The 20,671-nt window shown below is 41.4% G+C and overlaps 1 long non-coding RNA gene across 1 annotated transcript; it reads left to right on the top strand.

The window, feature by feature from the left end:
• The first annotated feature begins 2,320 nt into the window (after positions 1–2,320).
• LOC132243951 (uncharacterized) lies at positions 2,321–19,633 on the top strand. The gene is made up of 3 exons (XR_009455513.1): positions 2,321–2,404; positions 3,095–3,245; positions 17,316–19,633. It is a non-coding gene; the product is annotated as an uncharacterized LOC132243951 (long non-coding RNA).
• The last annotated feature ends 1,038 nt before the right edge of the window (positions 19,634–20,671 follow it).

Here is a 20,671-nt window from a genome sequence, read left to right as displayed (position 1 = left end):
TAACTGATTTTAAATTAATAAATACTGTTAGAAGAGAAATTGGAAGTTGCATGAAATATGGATTTGGAACGTTGGATATAAATAATAGAGCATATCATTTTGATGATGGCTTTAAAAGATTTCTACAGAAGCGCACATTTACTTTACATTTGTTTTCCTGCTGTTCACAGATTTGCCCTAGTCCCATCACTAACATGGATGTGATTAAAAAACATCAACAACAAGAACAGATGTAGGCAGGCTCAGATGAAGGCTGAAAGAAGCCACAAACTAATCATGTCTGACTTCAGCTGGGTGATCATTAGAGCTGGTTACGGATTTTGGAAGGATTTTTTTCAGTAATAAATTCCAATTCATTAAAACAGATTTTTTTGCTGGAGCACACACCAATTGTGGCAGAAAATGTTTACATGAGCCCATGTTACAAGAGAGTAAGACTGACATGTTCCTGACACAACAGCCAGGTGGTTTGGAGAATCGCCCAAGAGCCAACAGATCAGGGTTCAAGCTCTTCTGCACCTGATTTATGCTAGCGACTTGAACTGAATTCCCTTACAACATAGATAAATGCCCTCACCACTGGCCTGGTGGTTATTTTGTGGAAGGCAGGATCTGTGAGCAGATCCTTGGATGGGATTTTTTAGCTAGCTGGGACTGATTTTACACTTGGATGAGTGACTCCCGCAAAGTGTTAGCCTGCTTATAGTACATGCTAGGACCAATGGGAGTCGGGGATGCAGGATCTGTCCTGCGCTGCTTAGTGAGAAAGACGGGCACCTTGAAGGATCAGTTCCTAAAAGTGGCGTGCACTTCTAAGAACAGGAAGAATATTAATTTAGGGATCTGGCACTTCACTTTCCCCTTGAATCCTCCTCCAACTTCTTTTGCATTAGGGTCTTCCTTTCCTGCCTGAGCTTTGGTGGTGTTACCCTACACTGTTAAAGAATTGCCCTGATCCTGGCTGTATCTCAGTGGGAGGTAACTGTGCCAAAAGTTTCTAGAGAAGATCTACCCTGCCTTCAGTGATGGGCTGATAGTCATGCTTGGCTCTTCCTTAGTGCCCTCTGTCAATATTTTTACCCTGCTTTACTGCACAATGAGGCTGTTTGATTCCTGGCCATCTGACACCTTCTGTGTCCATGCGCACCACTGAAAAGGCATGCTTATGAAACACCCCAGTATCAAACCACTGCGGTCCCAGGCCCATGTGGCATTTTATGTCACGGTCAGTGACGGGTGACATAGCCCCTTGCATCTTATCTAAGAGGTAAATAGTACCTGATCGGATGGGGAGCATTTTACCCCCACTTTGTGCACAGGTAAATCCACACAGGTTTCAAGTTTTGGGAAAGCAGGAAGCAGCCTCTCTGGGTAGATGCTTTGCCTCTCCCCTTCTTGCATATTATTTCCAAGGCCTCTTGAAGCAGAACAAAATTCAACTCAAGTATTCTTCCTATGGCTCTTCCTCCGCTCGTTCTGGAGCTCCACACTGCTGACACAATCACAAATGAATCAAGAGGAATTAGCCTGTAATTCCCTCGGTGGTTGCATTATCTGGAAATGGGGTAGGGCAATGGGACAGTCACAACCCTGATCAATTTATTTCTAAATATCTCCCATGGTTGATGAGGGAGGCCAAGAAACACCAGCCCAGTAAATTCACTTCTGTAGAAATGCTTTCTTTTCTCCGTTTTGATGTGGCCCAACAGTCCACCTTTAACATGATGTATTGGCACTATATTAAGCAAGCTACCAATCTATATCCATCATTTCTGCTGTGCATTAAACCTGGTTACCACGCATTAATCATTGATGCTGTATGTTAAGTGGAGATGCTTTTGCAACAGTAGAACCTGTTGGAAAACAAAGGGGAAAGAAAATGGGAAATTGCTTTTTGCAAGTAAGTTTAAAGTAACCTTCTTCTGGCCATATTAACCTCAACAGAGAGATTGGAAGTCTTGACATCACTTTGTAGTAGCTTTATTCCCTAACCAGTGCTGTTTTGTCAAGGCCCCCTGAGAGATTTGATAACTGTGATTCTCCTGGACATTTCATTGAAGAGCCAGCCAGGGTATATAGCAATCTGAGTCCCCCGTGAAACCATTTCACTTGGTCCTCTTATACTGGTACAGACAGGCTGTCAAACCTTGCTTGCTATTTTCCAGGTCGGATTGGAAAAGGGAGCCAACCAAAGATGATGATTAAAATAACCAAGTCAAATGCAGTGGACTTCAGATTTGCCTGTACAGTCTCAGATGGGAGGGGAAAGGCTGGGAAGGAGATTTTCATCTTTTAAACAAATTCTCCCTACAGGTTTTTGTATGTGTTGTGACTAGCTGTTGTCACCTTCAAGCTGTATATTAAGCTGCCTGCAGTGGAAGTTTATCCAATTTAATATTACCAGGTGGGTAGATTGCAATCTTAGTTTCAGTACCTGATAGCATGAGATCAGGCTGCAAGCCCTGTGGATAGCAACTTAAATTCCTTAACTTGACAGCACTTATTACCTCGGGTCTCTGAGTTTCTTAGGGACTGCCACAATAAAATAATACCTTGATTTAAAATATATATATATATATATATTCATATGCTCAATATTTAGTCTGCTGAATGTAATCAGGGGCTGGGGCTGGTGATCTAGTATAGGATGTGCACACTTCCCCTTCTCTGCCATAGCAATGTGGGTCTCCTGGGGTTCACCAAGCCTTGAGGGAGAGATTTGACACCAGGATAATTATTTTTTTTCCCCCTCTGAGTTCACTGGTGAGCCTTGGGCCCAATTTCGCAAACACTTTCAGTTCCTCTGCATGACTGAATTCAAGATAAGCATGTGCACGAGTGACTGTGAAGTGTTGGTTTTTCTGAAGTGGAGAATCTGCTACTTTGAAAATTTTAAGACACAATAGAAGGCAAACTATTCAGCTATGAGTATATTGACCGCTTGATTGGGGAAGGCTTTATGTTCGCAGCAGAACGTGTAAAACTCATAGCGTGTTTTGTTGAATGACGCTTGTTTTTTGGAAAAAAACAGCAAGCTTTCAAGCCATGAAGCTGATTTTCAAATCCTTGCTTTCCTGTACAAATCTCTTTGTAGAACTGGACCCTTAAGAAGGACAATGAAAAACCTAAATGGAGGCACAGAGACCCTGCTGCAAAACCCACTGTGGGCAATCTCCACACAGATCTCATGTCCCTGTTCTTTGTGTCCCCCAGCTACAGCACAGCACTTCAACATGTAATGAATGGTGAGCACAGGGATCATCCCACCTCCTTTTAGCAAAGCATTTAAGGTGCTGCTTAAAACAGCACTAGTCTTGTGGTAGCTATCTGAGTCCCTAAGGAAATCTTTCGGATTCCAGGACTTCCAGGAATTGGGTCGAATCTCCTCCAAATTGAATCAGCACTCAAACCTTCACACAGCCTTACTAGATCGGTGCTTCTTCTTGTTGAAAGGAGTAGCAGTGCCATTCACATTAGCAAAGGCTGTGTCCAAGTTTCCATAAAAATCCTATGTTTTTAAAGAATTTACCTTGTAAACCTCACACTCAGTCTTGCAGTTGGACCAAGAGCAAACTGAATTACTTGTTTGTCAGTTTTTTGAGGGATGGGGGTGGGGCTGGGGAGGAGGAAGAGGGGCCTTAAAATACTTTCATCCATAAATGAGCAGCTAAGAGATAATGGACTAGATGTGCACTAGATCAACGCAAAGCAGTTAAAACTGGTTGCTTGTTTGAGGAGGCAAAACGAGGGGAGCGTGGTGATTTACAGAACTGGCTGGAAAATAGTTTCCTTTCTGTGACAAAGTTTGTCATTTTCTGAGGGGTGGGAGATTGAACTCTAAAAATGAATGTTTTGATTCTCAAAGCCCTTTGTCATGTCTTTTGGGAGCCATCAATCAACTGCTTCATGTTCCCATAGGGTATTGTGGTCTCTCATGCTTGTTATGGCAAGAGATGTGCCCAAATAATTTACACGTACCAAGTGCAACAGGTCCAGCAGGAAGGGATGAGATGCAGAGGTTTCAGAATTAGTTTTGTGTTTGTTTGGTTGGTTTGTTGAGTAGTGACCTTCAGTAAGGTTTTGAGTAAGCTTTGAATATGGCCTCATGGCATATGTGATGTCTTGTGCACTTTATCCTTTTAAATGCACCCACGGGTGATCAGAATACCCCTTATGTAGTGGGTGCATGGAAATTGGGAGCTAATGGATGAGGCTTGTGATGCCATCAGCCTATCATTAGTTAAAACTTACTGGCAGGGCTTAAGTGAGCACCTGCAGTAATTATGAATGTGGGTCCAAGGTATAGGGAGAGAAACTAGAAGATCAGTCTGCAAAATGTTATAATCTCCCCATAAAATTCATCACTGGCATAAATAAATCATTGGTTATAGATTATCAGCATCCAGCCAGGATGTTGAACTAGACAAATCCCCACTGTAAAGATCAGCAAAAGAATCATTGCAGCATCTTCGTGGGGCGTGATGAATTAAGATCTGTGCCTAAAGCATGATTTGGGGCTAAAGGACAGGAGCTGGGTGTCTCAAGTATCACTTGGAAGTTTCATTCAAGGGCTGTCACCATGTGAAGGTCACCTGAGCTACTGGTATGGATGACTGTCAGACGGCAACAGCTGCTGAAGGATGCAGAGCAAGTTTAAAGCTCCCTGTTTAGGGTAATGTAAAATTATTGTGGGTTTTTTTTTTTTTTTCTTCAGTCTTGAGATATTATGTGTAGTTGCTTTCAAACTTAGGAGCAACAAAAGTAAGAAACAACTTTATTTAAAAACCTGACTTTATAGTTAACTTCCTATTGATTTTTACCTGTCAAGACAGGGTTAGTATTATGGCCATCATTATTATGGGTTCTTAAAGAATCCCTGTCAAAGGGGAGTAAGCAGCAACGTGTCTTCAGTATGCTGAAGATCAATATATTCAAATATATTGAGGACATTTATTCCTCTTGCTAGTCCGTGCTGAAGGTCAAAGATACCATTTCTCCGGTACTGGTACTTCAGTGATATAGATATAAAACTGTCCCTGTCTCTGTAACTCTGTCTATGCTGCAGTCACACCTTCACTTGCATAGCCTTTTTTCTGGTTAGGCAAAGCTGTATTTCATTAAATATTTTGACAGGCTCTAACCCGGGCTCTTTTTTAAAGCCATAAATTAGCAAAGCCTGCTAAGTACACACTTGCATTTAAACACTTTGCTGAATCAGGGACTAAGCATGGTGGGACATGTTGAGACTCACCTTAAAACTCCTGGGAATTAGAATTCAACATTTTTGGATTGGCATTGAACATCATATCCAGGCTTTGATAAGGCCAAGGACTGTGCAAAGCATTTATCTTCCTGTCAGATACACTTAACATTTACTCTTCTCTAAATACTTCTGCCTCAGAAGAGATTTTCCTTTTGAAATTTTTCACGCGAGTGCAAATTAAGATGTAGCTGCAGACCCTAGCCCCCAAAGCAGCCGGGCCAGATGTGCAGTTAGCAGATGTGGTTGTTGGTTGGTGTTGCCAGTGCATTTGATGCATCTTGCCTGTTTGCAAACTGTAGCTACATGAACAGTAGTTTTCAGACTCCTGCTTTCAAGGAGCTGGAACTAACTTGCAAGGGAAGTGGTGCTTGCCTCTACCCTGGGGGTCTTCAAAAGAAAGCTAGACAGCCACCTAGCCAGGGTCGTTTGACCCCAGCATTCTTTCCTGCCCATGGCAGGTGGTCAGCCTTGATGATCTGCTCAGGACCCTTCCGACCCTGGAAACTATGAAACTATAAGGTTCAGCAGTTGTGTTTGTGCAGCTGGACACATTTCCAGTGATAGACTGAGGTTCATTTTGGAGGTCTGCAAGACAGGGGGTTCAGTCCTTCCTTTAGCAAAGTCTTGAGGAGATAAGAACAGACGGTGGCCATGTGTGAAGCAGTCTTCCAGTGAAAAAATTACCAATGTGAAAACATATTCTGGAGCAACCCTGAATTCCAAAGCCATTTCCATCTAATTTATGATTTTTTTCTTTTTCCTAATCCTCAGCTATGATTCATCACAGTAAATGTTTTGTCCAGCATTTCACTAAGAATATTTTTTCTTATGAAAAGAATTTTTTTTTTCCAGTGGTGGGGGGAAATAAAGCCAGTAGATACATTTCATGTTACTCCAGCAGCAAGTCCTTTCTCCAGCACATGTTCCTTTCCCTTTAAAATTGTTGATGTCATACTGATGTTAACATTTGTCAATACTGACATGAGTTATAAAATTGATAAACATGCTGGGTTACTGAAGGCACACGGTTGTTCTAAAATGATTGTTTGCTGACACTATTTTATTTTTTTCATTGAATTCTGGCATTTTCCCCAGGAGTTTTAAAATTTGCCAAACTTGTTTTATGGGAATACAGCAGGCTCCTCTATGAACAATGTAATTTTAGGGTTTATGCAAAAGGAATTAGTTGCTATAAATCTGCTTTCCACAAGGTGCATGGGTCTATCCAGCAGGAATGAGACAACGTTTGGCTTTAAATGCTTCCCTTGTCAGCACCAGAAGAGGAGCCAAAGATGCAAGCTAACTGTCAGATAGGTTGATATTTTCTTCAAAAGTTGCCATTGAATTTTTGGAGTGGGAGGGAAACTTTAAAATTACACACTTTGACAAAAAATTCAACCTGGTCGAGAAGAAATTAAGTAGTCCTGTGATTTGTCAGCATGGAGTTGTTCATGATCTGGTTATTAACTACAGTGGGTTAACCTTTCTTGAAACTTAGAAGTGTTAACTTTTAACAAATTGTGCATTTAAAAAAAAAAAAATCCTTTTCCACTAGCTAAATAGAGAGAGGGAAATAGGGTGGGGGAATTGTAGAAGAGGAAAGGGGTAGGGGCAAAAACCATTCCCCACCCCACACACACACTGAAAAGCTGGAAAAGGCATGGACATTTCTGCTGGAAAATTTATACTCAGATCTAGGAGTGAAACACACGGGTAATTCATCCAGGCAGGCTCTTTCTGTTTTGTCTGCCCCACATCTTCTACAAGTTAACAGAGACCGGGACCATTTAGTATAACCAGTCTGCCATTTCTCCAAGAATGAAAGCATCCACTTTGAAACACAGTGTACAGCTATGTTTGTATGTTAGCATTCGACGCCACTCTTTATTTGCTGCATCTGCTTAGATCTGAGAAGATGTATAAGACTTCCTGGGAGCTACTGCTATTTTATATGTGGCAGTCACTGGTTGCATCAAGCAGCAGAACCAGTCAATAGGCGAGAGACTTTTTCAAAAAGAAAAATAACATATTTTAATGCTTAAATGTGATTTTCCCTACAGAACTCTCCACTGAGTTGAGCTAATCTCTTCCCAGACCCACGAGCAAAAAAATATATTTTTTTTCAACAGAGCTCAAGATCAGGTAGGTTTTTCCCCCAATCTGCAAGAGGAAATCCCTTAATTATGATCAGATCTTTCTTTAAATAGACACACACAGAAAGAGATACAAGTTTTACAGACTGCTTGAACTTGGCCTAGACAAGAAGACAATTACAGACAAAATCTGCTGCTTTTTAAAGTTAACTGTGCATCACAGTGGCTTGTTTAAAATCTCCAGGGTTTTTGCTGCTGTTCTTGTTTTCTAATGAAGGTGTGACCATTTGTTTGATGGTACTGTGTGGTTATCCCAACTGACATCATGGCCCCACCTGTTGCTGAGTGCCACATGAAAACTTCCTTAAGAATAAATTGATGTTATAGGCATCAACCTGAATTGAACAAATAAGGGAGACGGGGCAAAGGTGAGGAGCCAAGGCATGGACAAGTGAAGTATCTTGCCTTAGTTCATTCAAAACATTGGCTTCACTTTATGGCTGTGTTATCAGTGCCAGTCTGATTATCATCTAAAAAATTCACCAGTAGTTGAATTAATGGAGGATTGTATTTCTTAGTGGAAATGGAGTTAGGGTTAGGGACAACATGGCTTCAGGGAAGTCAGAAAATCTGTGCCTTAACTCTCTCCCAGCTTGCACTCCTTTATGTCTAGTGTTTGTAGTAACAGATATTACTTTAGCTCACTTGTCCTCATTCTGATTTTCAAAAATGGCAAACACATTTATGTCAATGGGAACTGCTGAGTACTTAATACTTGGAAAATCAGACTGGTTATTTAGGAGACCTAATTATAGTTTGTGTGGGGAAAGAGCATGGCAGGGAGTGAAAAGCCATTTTTGAGAACAAGAAATGGAAACACTCCAGTCTGATAATGAGGGAGTGGGACATGTTGGCATCATCAAAATTCCTCCTTACAAGTTCTTAAATGAAATGTTGTCAAAATTGACAAATTCTTGTACAAAGCTTTTATTTCAATGACATGACATTTTATGATGGAAAAATATTTTGTCAGGTAATTTTTGGACAATTTTATAACTGAGGCTTTACTGCCTCTAATTCTCAGTGATTTCTCTTACCTGAGACAAAATACGTTAGGTTTTCAAAATCACAGAGTTGGTTTCAGAAGAAGTTATGATGCTTTGATTTTTTTTTTTCATTCTGCATAAAAACAAATATTCTTGTAATTTTCTATAAAATGGATTTTTTTTGAGAAATTCCCATTCATAATCCCAGCATTTCTTGCCAGAATTTTGAAATATTACAAAAAATGTTGGGATCTAACTTCCAACACATTTTTAAATATATTTTCATATTTGTGATTTTATTTTTATATGATTTTATTATTTCCTAGTGATGTAGAATAATACTAGATCCATGGTGAAGTGAAGAATGGTCTGATTTGTAGGCCAGACCCACTGTAGGATCATGAAAGGTCAAATAACAAAATTACTTTTTTGGGGGGGGGGGTTGTTTGTTTTTGTTTTTTTTTAAAGAACAAACCATTTGGTCTTTTAAATTATTGACACTTAATGAATCATTTCTTGTTCACCCACAGGTTTAGCCACTTTATGTTGTTTAAACTCCTTTACCTTTACATGAGACAGATCATAGGGCCTCCTGGAATAGCTTTCTTTTATGGCCAAGAGAAAGGAAGGATGGTGGTTTTATTGGTCCAACACTGCTTTTGGGCATCAAGAGAAAGAGATTAAGTTCCTTGCTCTGCCATAAGCTGTTTGACTGTCACTTGTGACTTGATTTTTTTTTCCAAGTGTTGAGCACAGGTAGTTTTTCACTGATCTTAGTTAGAAATGAGGAAAATCAATGACTTGGAAGAGCTCAGTCTTCGTGTCTCTCTTGCTGTAGATTCCCAATGGCTAAAAAGGAGAGAATAGCCCAACCTTTTTGCCAACATTGGTTTGAGTTGACTCTAGATGCGCAGTTCTTTGGGATCCGTGGAAAGGGTATTTGTTCTGGGTTTGTCCAGGGATCAGCTCCTGGAGACCAACGTTCAAGTGTTTGTTCCTCCTCCTTCAGGAGTTTTAGTTTCCTACCTCCCAGCTGAGCACCTTAATCACTAAGCAGCTTGCTGTTCTAGTGTCGGTGAGGCTATCTCTTTCTAGCTTTTCCTGACGACACTTGAAAGGTCTTGGGTTCTTCCTGATGAAGTTCGGAGCACTTTATTTCCCCTCCAAGTTGACAAAAGCTTTTATTTCTGGATGGCAAAATAGTCTGCCATGCAGTTCGAAGGCTGTGATGAGAGTGGAAGGTGATGTGAATTCACTTGGCACTGCATGGCACCATTAGCTGAACATTTGACAACTTCTCCAAAGTTATAACAATCCAATTAATATGTAACCAATTTACCACACCATCAGCTATAGAGGTACAAGTCACTCCTTTTTCATGCATTAAATGCAGCATTTAGTAACTGACTTGACACCAAAGAGCTGTATAATCAGTCACCAATTAATTACCATTAGCCTGCCAGGTATTAATTAGAACAATTGACTAATGTCTTTCTAGTTGGAAATTGTGTTTTCATTGTTAATTTTATGCACTTAACGTAATGGGAAAGACAGTCGTAAGAGATGGAATAGGACAATCTACTCCATCCTTCTGTCAATTTAAGTCAGAAAAATGCCCAAGTGCTTTCTATGGTCTAGTTTAAAAGACAAATACAGTAGAGTTTGCAACACTTTTCTAAAGAGAGTCTTTTTCCAGCAAGAGTAGGTCTTTTTAGGTCCTGAGTATGATTAGCTACTAATTAAATGGACTGAACTTTTGGTAAGAGTTAAATCTACCACTCCAGGCTGAAGTTGCCATGCAAAGGGATCTCTTTTTCACAGGGATAGAGGGCAATACTGTTGTTTTAGGGATCATCAAGAAGACACTATCAAAGGGGCCTGGGGATCATTATGCAGTAGTGTGAAAGAATTTGATTGCTTCGTATCATGGCTAGATGGTGTTTATTACAGTTTAACTAATTAAGCCTTACCTGGCTAGGAACATTCCCACTGTAGCACTGTCCTCACTGTTTCTATATTTCCAGCCTTAGCAAACATGTTAGCTTAGGCTCCCTGCTGTGCTAGCTAAGCTGTACATAAAGCGCCATCAAAAAAAAAAAAAATTACAGATTTATTTTCTTCTGCATATGGCAGGGATAGGTTAAGGTAAAATCCTAGGTGGGAGCCCAAGTTGACTGTACGCTACACACAAACCCATAAAGCTGCCCCTGGTAGTGATCTCCTTAGAGCCAAAATTCAGATGCTACGTCAAAAGTCAATTGAGTCAGTGGGAGCCTTTCCCTTCACTAAAATGGGCTTTAAACGGGTCATCGAGGAGCAGAGCCTTTTAATTGTGATGTGTCTCCAAGTGCAAGCTGCAGCGGTATGGCAGTAGAGCTGCATTTCAGTACAAGAAAACCAATAAAACAAAACTCCTTTATCAATAAAGACTCATTAAAACATGAGGTTATATTATATTAAAGAGCATTTTGTAACCTTAAAGTGCATTGTATTGACTCAGCCTAATGAGTACAATGTAGGTTTGCAACTTTTTTTTTTTTTAATTACTCTCTATTGCAGATCATTTTGCAAAAGAGCAATAATACCCTGGGATGAGTAGACATGAATCTGCTCCCATGTTTATTCATAGACAGGTCATGTGGGGGCAGAAATCTGCTCTGGTATAAAAGGCAGGCCTGAAGAAGTGATTTCAGAATGACAAAGCTAAGAAGGTTTAGAGTTTGGATAAACCACGTTGCATTGGTGGTCTTTCTCTTGGACACAGACCTGTCCATATATGTGTGTGAGTGCACATTCGCACACACAGGTTATTATGTTTGCACAGTCAAGCATGTAAATATTAGGAAATGCCAGGATTTAAGTCTCTTATGTGACCTCATTTTGGGACATGTTCTACAGGGAGAGACAAGGGATGAAAGCACATGGAGATGACAGGACTTGCCCGATGTCTGTATGCAGTGGAGTCAGAAATAGCATCTAATACTCCTGGTGCTTGAGTGGCTCTTGACATATTGGACTACGTTGCCCATCAGAAGTCTGTCCTAGCTGCTAGCAATTTGGCTTCTGCCCGGCGGAAAACAGTAGGCCACATGCCCCATTGTGAGGCTATATCTACCCATTTGCCCCATTCTCAAAGTCGACATTGATTGGTGACAAAAAACATTGTTATTCACAGAAATTTTCTAGATACAGCTGTTTGTTTCTGCAGTCACAACGTCGGAAGTGCACCATAATTTCTCTACTGAGATGTTTGAATGATTGCCTTGGCTCATCACTGTTCACAGAATGGACTGGGGGCCTGATGGTGGCCTGCATGAGAATCGGTTGTTTGCCCATTTGCTAACCCCTTTAGTCGCAAGCTCCCCTAAGGGTACACGGCTCAGTTTGGGATGCTGATGCAATGCAACAGACACACAGTAGCAACACACTGCGAGCATCAGAGCCTGTGAATAATTGTAATTCCCTTTTAATACTTCTTCTGAAACAAATAGTATGTGTGCATGCTTCCCTGTGGCTAGTAGCATCCAGTCAACTTTAGTTTTGATTTGTATACAAGAGATTATTATTTGGTCCATGGGTTTAACTCTTTTTTTAATTGGCAATTTATAGAGCTTCAGTTTAGTTTGTAGAAAATTTTATATTGCATGGAAATTTTACTTGACCTTGATGAGATTAAATGGAAACTGTTCCATTTGATATTTATAGCAATTAGTGCTGCTATGTATTTTTACCAGGTGAATAAATGCTAGGTACATTATAACTTATGCTATGGCTGCAGCAGCCTTAATTTTACCCCTTGTTGCTCTTCACTTCCCCCAAGCACACAGGAACATATGACTGTCCACACTGGATCAGACTCATGCTTGTTCTAATGGGAGTGCAGGGATCTTTTCATCTATCCATGACAGTGCTTTACCAAGGAAGTTAGTGTTTTGTGCATACTTTTTCAAGACAGGGTGGTCTAGCTGCAGGTTGCCCAACAAATCAGTGTACATCCAGGAGTATAATTCAAGTCTCTTGAGTCTCTGCCCTCACCATCTTGCAACCCTGGAAAGCCATTGTGACAGCACCAGATCCTGCTGATTTGAATGAGAACAGAGACCTTGTTTCTCACATGTGTTGAATATAAGTAGGTTGATGAGGACTCTGCTAAACATATAGCATACACTGGGGAAAACAGCCTGTTCCCCATGTGTGCTGATATAAGACTATTCATATATTTGTTTCTACGTATGTACAAACACATACCTTCCCTTCCCCTATCTCCCCCCTGCTCACCATCACCAAAGAAAGAAACATGGGTTGGAAAAGATAAAAACATAATTTGAAGTTATTTGTTGGGAACAAAGAAGGAAGATTAAATTGGGGGTTTGCAGGTTGAAAGAAGTTGATTATTACTTGTAAGCATTTGTAGCATCCTGGCTCCTCCTCAAAGGAGGACCAGATCCTCAGATGTTATAAGTCAGCCCCATCCCCTACCGCTCCCCACAACTTCAGTGAAGCTGTGCTGATTTACAATCGCTGAAGTAGTCTCTCTGTGTCCTCTCCAAGGAACGGATTATGTAAATAATCTTCTCAAAACTTCATACAAATCCTTAAAATTTCTGCCACTTGACAGTCAAACTTTAAACATGGCCTACAGAGATGGACAATCAGGTGAGCAAAGCATGTTCCAATTAATTATTTCCTTAATGTCTTTGAATGGAACAGAAGCAAGTATATCTTGCTACTAATAGAAAACCAACACGAAAAAATAATAGCTCTTCTTCCCCACTGAAAGTCAGTGCTTTCCTTGAAACACTGCACAAGGCAATGGCATGTGTTACACAAGACTAGAATTGGTGCTCATGGTGAAAAAGTCCTGAGGGCACTCAATTCAACACTTATGTTCCCTGTTCAAACCTGGCGGCACTGTCACTGTTGTTGGCAAACAGAGCAATTGTTGTTTTGTGTGAAGCTCATGTAAAGGTCTATTAAATGGCTTGACAGCTGGAACAGAAGCAGTTGCCTGATTTGCATTTTAAGGGAGCAGAAGATGTGCTGATCTGAATGTGCTTCCTTGGCTATGACAGATGACTAGATGCTGGATGTGACTGGAAGCATCCATACTTTATTTGTGCATAATTAGCTCTTCTTGAGAAAACTCAGATAAATCTCCAAGTTTAACGAGTAAAAGAATCCTCACTCATTTAATGTGCTTCTGTTATTGAACAGATTTTCTTACGTGGATGTATATACCTTTCCCCCCAAAAGCCCTATATTTGGATATAGCATAAGTTCCGAGAGTTTCACAATGGTAACCAATCTAATGGTTGTTCTTGGGTTACTTTTTTTCCCTACTAACCAACGATGGAAGTTTACTTTGTTTTTAGGGGGTCAGAGAAGTTTGAACCTGAGCAGTGATTTATCTAATGTTGTAAGGACAAGGAGAAGTATTTTGGTTGCCCATGAGTATCCAGAGTTATAATTAACAATTATTTTGCTGCAGTGCCTACAACCAGCTTGATAACCATTTATGAATCTTGTGTTTGGACTGTGCTGTCTATTGTGCTGTCCAATATGGTCTCAGTGTTGCCTTTTATTCTCCCATCTATATCTTCCTGTTGTCTCTTGTCCTGTGCACAGATTCTAAGCAAAGAGCATCATTTAATTCCCTGTTTGTAACAAACCTAGAACTATCGCTTCTGTTAACATCAATTCTCATATCGTAAATGGCTTAATCTGTCTGTCTGTCTAATGCTTGTGCTCAAGTGTGTATGTGCCACCAAGATAGGGTTACCATATATCTGGGTTTCCCCGGTCATGTTCCCACTCTTTTTAAGCCCTCTGATGGCTGTCAGGAGTGACGGGCACCAGCAGGGACAGGGAATGGGAGGCTGTGGGTGAGGCGTGAAGGGCACCATCATGGCCCAGGGGGGCAGGGTACCGTGGTTTGGTGAGTGAGAGGCAGTCATACTGTGAGTCATTGGCAGAGTCAGAAAATACATCCCAGAAGACTGAACTTTGTTTCATGCTGTATACCTCACTGCCTCTTATGCATTATAGTAGCTGTGATGCAACTATGCCTTTGGCTCTGGGACTGTTCAGCCTGGGGCAGAGAAGACTGAAGGAGGAGGGACTTGGCGGCTGATTATAAGTATGTAAGGGGTGAATCTTGGGAGCTGGGAGAAAAACTGATCAGCAGGGTACCCCCAGAGGACAAGGAGCAATGGCCATAAACTGGTAGATGGTGGTTTCAGGTTGGAAGCGAGTGTGGCAGGGCACTCAGGTGCCTGCTCCTAGAAGAGCAGGACCTGCCTGGGGAGAGCCCGAAGAGCCAGGCGGGAGCCCAGGGGCAGGTGGCCATGGCAAATGGCTAAGGCGGGAATTAGTCCGCACCTGCACCTGGTTGGCTGGCGGGAGGGGCGGGGCCATGGGCCCAGGTAACCCCAGGTTGACACGACGGGAGGCAGGTCTCTGCTGGCAGCTGAGGGGGAAGGAGCCCTCTAAGGTGAGAAGGGAAAGAGGCCTGACTCACCTCTGCTCCGGGCAATGGAACGGGGCAGAGCACACCGTCGGTAGCCTGCGTTAAGTTATAGCCCAGGGGCTTATGTTTTGTTTGAAGTTTTATAAGGCCGGTGGTTTGGGTGAGGCTAGTCGGGGAAGGAGGAGGCCTCATTGGGGCCCACTACAGAGTAGAGACCTTGGTGCCAGAGAGGGCTCAGAGACAGGGCTGCGGAGAGCCCAGTGAGGGCAAGGGGCCGAATTACAATGAGGCCGAGGCAAGACAATGTCAGTGCCATCTGTGAGGCTTGGGGCATGGTAAAGGGATGGTTGGAGCCACGCGTACAGCCCATAAGGCTAGGGTGCCCCCAAATGCCCACTGTGAAACAAGGGGTCCGGGAACCCACGGGGTTCAGTAAGTCCATCAGACCGTGTCCCAGAGGACTTAAAGGCAGGCTCCCTATTTTCATATTTCTCATCAAAGGTGTGGCGAGAGAGAGCTGAGGGTGCCCATCTGGCCAAATTGGCATGGTCAAGGGGCCTTAGGAGAATGCAGCCATCCTTAAGGACCCCGTCCTTTGACAGCAAGGAAAAACTAATTTGTGGTACGAGTGACCAGAATCTGGAGTAGACTGCCCACGGAGGTGGTGCCGTCCCCAGCCGTGCAAGTCTTCAAGAGGAGACTGGGCTTGCTGGGATCGGTTGATCTCAGCAGTATTCCTGCCCAGAGCAGGGCCTGGGCTTGATCTTTCAAGGTCCCTTGCAGCCCTTAATTTCTATGATTTCTATGATAGTTTCTTCTGGGATTGTAGGCAGATTTAGTGTTTTAAATGTTGGTTACCTCACAGGGAGAAATTTCAGAGTAAGGGAAAGTAGAGTGTAATTCTTGTATCCTCTGCAGGATAAATAGGAATTAAATGCATATTATGGGTTTTTACTGAGTCAAACTGTGAATCCTGCCTTATTTTGATTGTTCAGGTTTTATGACCGGAGCCTCTTATTCTTTTTAATCTTAAAATAAAAGAGAGGGAAGGGGGGGACACACTCCAATTACAACTTCAGAAATGTTCTTTGTAACTGGGATTAAAAAATATCAAATGAGATAGGAATGAAGCAATACATTGTCTTTGCTTGTTACTAACTTGCAGTTATTATTTTCATTAAATGTTCACAGGCATAATTTGAGTTATTTAAATCAACATGATGACCTAGTTTTAAAATCAGTTGGAGGAGAATATGTCTTTAATTATCTTTGGTGATTGCTTTATAAACCCTACAGAGGACATAAATGTAATCTAATGTAAATGTAAGGCAGCTGCACCAGCAAAAGACCCAACAAAATGTTTGTTTTTTTTGTGGTAACTTTTGATATGGTACCTAACTTTCAGCGAATAGAAGCAGCAAGTAAAAAGAGAATTCCAGATCTGATGCACAGTACTCTACGCATCAAATGCCCTTTATAAATGGGAGAGTAGCAGACTCATACCCACAAGTATATTTCCTGCACTTTTGGCAAATATTGTGATTACATAAAATAACTCGATGATAGCCATGAACCAACCACTGATATGCTGGCTGCCATCAAGTGGTTAGTGGTTAGTGGCTGCCATCAAGTGAGTCTTCAATCCAAAGACTGTCATAGGCCTCGTCAAAGCTAGTGGGTTTTCTACTGTGCTCAGTGAAAGGAACAACTAAGAGAAAAATAGGGTTGAAAGTTACTCTTGAGTTACCCGACCCAACCTCCCTGCCTGAGTGTTGCTCCTAAATCTTCTCTGACCAATGCTTATCCAGCCTTCCCTTGAAAACTTCCAATGAAGCAGTTTCCCCAACTTCCCTGTGTAGTCGGTTCCACTGCCTTAACAGTGTTCAGATGGCTTTTATTAGGGTCATGGCAACCAACAGAAAGTATGGCTATATTCTATACAGACTTTCCGGTTGCCTCTCTGCAGTGGCAAAAGCAGGTTGGTGTTACTCTGATGGAGAAAGAAGGTCTTATGGATGGGGGCCTGCTGTTTTAGAGGAAAACTGCCAAGACTGGCATTAATAGTTTTGATAGCTATGGAAGCAGTTAGTAAATAAGAATGTAGAAACATGACATTTCAGAAGTTGTTTTATGAATATCCATGGCTCTTTCAATACATCTAGACATGCCGAGAAGAACTACTGTTTTAATAATTCCTAGCAGGAAAAATCTCCGGTTGCATCTTGACACCGGCTAATTAGTTCTGAGCCGGAATGCATCGGACTGCTGTAACATTTAGCCTGCTGTTCTTCATCTGTCTTATATTTTAAATGGCACTGAGGCTAATAAGCAGTTGTCTACGCATTCATTCGGTGCATTAACTGTCTAAAACACTTTGCACTTTTTTAGTGGTGATTCATTTGAATTTTGAATTGATGGTTGAAAATGTTCTCTGATTTTATTCTTAGGTGTTATGAACAATCTGCTTTATGTAACCGAGACTGAGCAGTTAATGCATCCCAGCACAGATCCAGAAGTACAAGATAGAGCCTTGCTGTGGGCTTGTGGTGGCACCTGTCCCAGTCACATGGTCATTTGGGCTGTCGCATCATTCCCTTGCATGGCATGAGTTGCAGAATCTGATGTATCTTAAGCATCCCAGCTTGAGAGGATCCTTTTTTGAACAAGGATTTCAATTGCAGTTTTTGCTCGGAAGAGCATGCAATACAAAACACTGGATCCTGATCGTCAGGAAGCAATACATAGACTTTTTCTCCCAATAGACTGAGTTCTCTTACAGAAAATCATGTCAACGTCTAATTGACATCGATAGCACAAAAAGTGTGATTGACTGACAGACTTTAATGGAAGAGAGCTGGATAAGACCACATAAGCTCTCAATAGCACTGTTTTAATTTCTTCCTGAAGATGGAGGATAAGAAGGAACACTCTCTGCCATCACTTCCCAAAGAAGTCACACCACCTACTTCAGTGAGAACAGCAAAATCTTGTGGGAAGAGGGAAGTGTCAACAAGCTAAGACTTTTTTTTATCACTGGTTCGTGGCCCTGGGCTCAGTGGATTGAAGAATACCCAAAACCGCCTCTATTCTGGGTAAGTTCTGCTTCTGGGATCTCAGCATTTTAATTACTATCATCCAGCAGCTTCAAATGATCCCTGTTAACTTTGCATTAATGTAATTTAAAATTGGTCTCAGTCACTAAAGTGTGCTAACATATTATCATCTAGGAATCTGCATAATATGCAGGATTTTGTCCAATGAATGGGATGATGCTTTTTAAATTACGCCAAATATATTCCCAAACCGCCAAAGATAGGAGAGGCTGAGGAGCAGAGGTCGCTAGGGGGATCTCAAACTGAACCTTAATTTCTGGTTGTATTCATAAAATGGTGAGGGTTGCCATGGCTCAGAAACACCACTGATAGATGGATAGAGATACAGGCCTGATTTTCAGTGGGGTATAAATGGTTTTAATGAAGCTGTGCCATTCAGCTTCAGTGGATGCCAGCAGAGCTGGGCCAGTTTGTGTCCCATAAACTGTGTCTATAGTCAGAAGTAAAAACGGACTGAATTCAAGAACGAGAAGTTTGTGGATTTCTGAAATAAGCTAATTATTGTTTTGTTTTGTTTTTTAAACATAACAGTATTTTTGTATGTTTGTTTTCCTTGTTGTTATAAATGGTCCTTTAGTACAAATTTTATTGCAGAGGAAGCAGGCCCCTCTCCAGCATCATGTCAGACCTTGAAACTCAGTTCCTCTAGGGAAATGAGTATGTTCTCCCCAGATTTGTAAATCTAGATGTGTCTTAGAAGATATTGGACTTGATTTTCCTCTCACCTCACCAGTATAAACTTAGATGGCGTTCAGTGGAATTACATGTGTTGATGCAAACCTGATGTGACAAGACAGTAGGACTCATTCCAACTTTATCTGATTGAAATGAGAGAAATTGGGATTGGAGCTCCTTAGAGCTGGAGCATGGGTGTATCTGTGGGCTGATTTTTTTGCTGCATTATGAGGCACTCATTTGTAAAATGGTTATGCCGCCTTGCCTGTATTGGCCAAAACTGGACCCTATCATAGAGTGAACTGCTGTTCTGCTGATGAGATTTCAGCTCCCGAAAAGCTTTCATGATTTATGCTACCCTTTTGTTTTTTTGTTTTTTAAACCCTGATTTCTATCCCTGAGTTTGTAAGACATGTCTGGTTGCATTACACCTTGTCAGAATACGATATGTGGCATAAGGGGCACGCACCTGAAAATAACGGGGAAAAATTTACCTGATGCAACACATGCTACCCTACCACAGCTGCTGATCTTCATCATGATAGTGCAATGTGAGAAAGCTAATAGATGCCCGCAGCCTGGCAGTTCTTGCCTTGCACAGCACCAAAATTTGTGAGTTCCTGACATCCTCAAGTCTAAATCAACATGGCACATGCCATACCCTTCTTTAAAAAAAAGAAAAAAAAACTAGTCTTATTTTTGTCTTATTGGAGTCAGTACAATAGAAAAGACTTTTTACCTTTAGCACAAGTCTCATTTTACAGGTATTCTTTTGGCTCTTTCTTGTCCTTTCATCCTATACATTTGTCTTCTTTATGCCCTGAAAGAAATAGATGAGAGAGACCTGTAGGATGTGCGCTGTGTTGCACAACGTGGGGGAGCACATCTCAAGTGATAAAATCTCCAGGATGAATAACCTTTTTACAATGAGTGGAGCATATTAAAAAGTCTAGAGCTGGTTCTGAATGTCTGTTGGAATTGCTTGCCTAAGTCCATAAAACCTTTTACCTGGGTGTTCAAGACTTACAATTACTGCTAGTTCAAGTTGATTGGACTTGACAGGGTTGGTTGGGTAATCAAACCTTGGTTTTCATCACTTACTTGTATTCACAGAGCACCTTGGATGCACAATTTTGCACCAGAAATTATTTTTTGTTGTTGTTGTTGCTATACAAACACAAAACAATGCAATGCCCAAAGAGCTTACAATCAAAGTAAGGAAGCGAGTCATTTTTGCTAGGACTGCAGGAAGAATTGTCTCTTCATTAATCACAAAAGACATGAACTGCATTCCCTGCAGCTTCTGTGTGTATGGGTCCTTTTAGAAGATAAAATGGGAAGGCAGAGAGAGAAAAAGAGGGGTTTGCACACTCTAGCAAACACATAAGCATGAGCTGCAGTTTTAAATATACGAGTATAGTCCCCTTGAGTGCTTTGTTGGATCTGGGCCTAGGGAAAAAGGAGAAACATTCTCCTGTTCCCTATGAGGCATACGGTATGCTTGGGTTTAAATGATTCCTTCCCTCTGATTATACTGAAATAAGTTCAAAGGAATCTATTGCAAATATCTAAGAGAGTGCCAGTAGAAAACCAATCTACCTGGTGGGCTGAAGTGCTGTGTTAACCGAGGATGCCAAAGCCTTAGCATTTCTCATTCCCTGGATTTTTTTTTTTTCTTCTCCCTCTGTCCCAGAGAGAGCAGAGAATTGGTCACAGGGTCAATTCCACTGAATTACATTGAAACCCTGTGACAGGTAGGGATCTGGTGCCATGTTAGCAGTTCTGTACAACCCACTTGCAATTTCTTGCTTGGTACAATTCACAATATACTCTCCAAAAACTTTCATTCACTCACAAACAGTCTACACAGCAAGTTACTCTTCTGTCAGGGTTTTGTGATCATGGGTTCTGGCACTTGGGGCATCTATCTGGGAAGGAAACAAAGTGGGGAGAAGCGGTTTCAGAGCTTTCTAAGGATGAATGCAATCAGATGTTTCTTCTGTCACTTTGGAAGG

The sequence above is a fragment of the Alligator mississippiensis genome, chromosome 11 (assembly GCF_030867095.1).
Source record: "Alligator mississippiensis isolate rAllMis1 chromosome 11, rAllMis1, whole genome shotgun sequence".
NCBI classification, from domain to species: Eukaryota; Metazoa; Chordata; order Crocodylia; family Alligatoridae; genus Alligator; species Alligator mississippiensis.
This window is presented reverse-complemented; position numbering and strand designations above follow the sequence as displayed.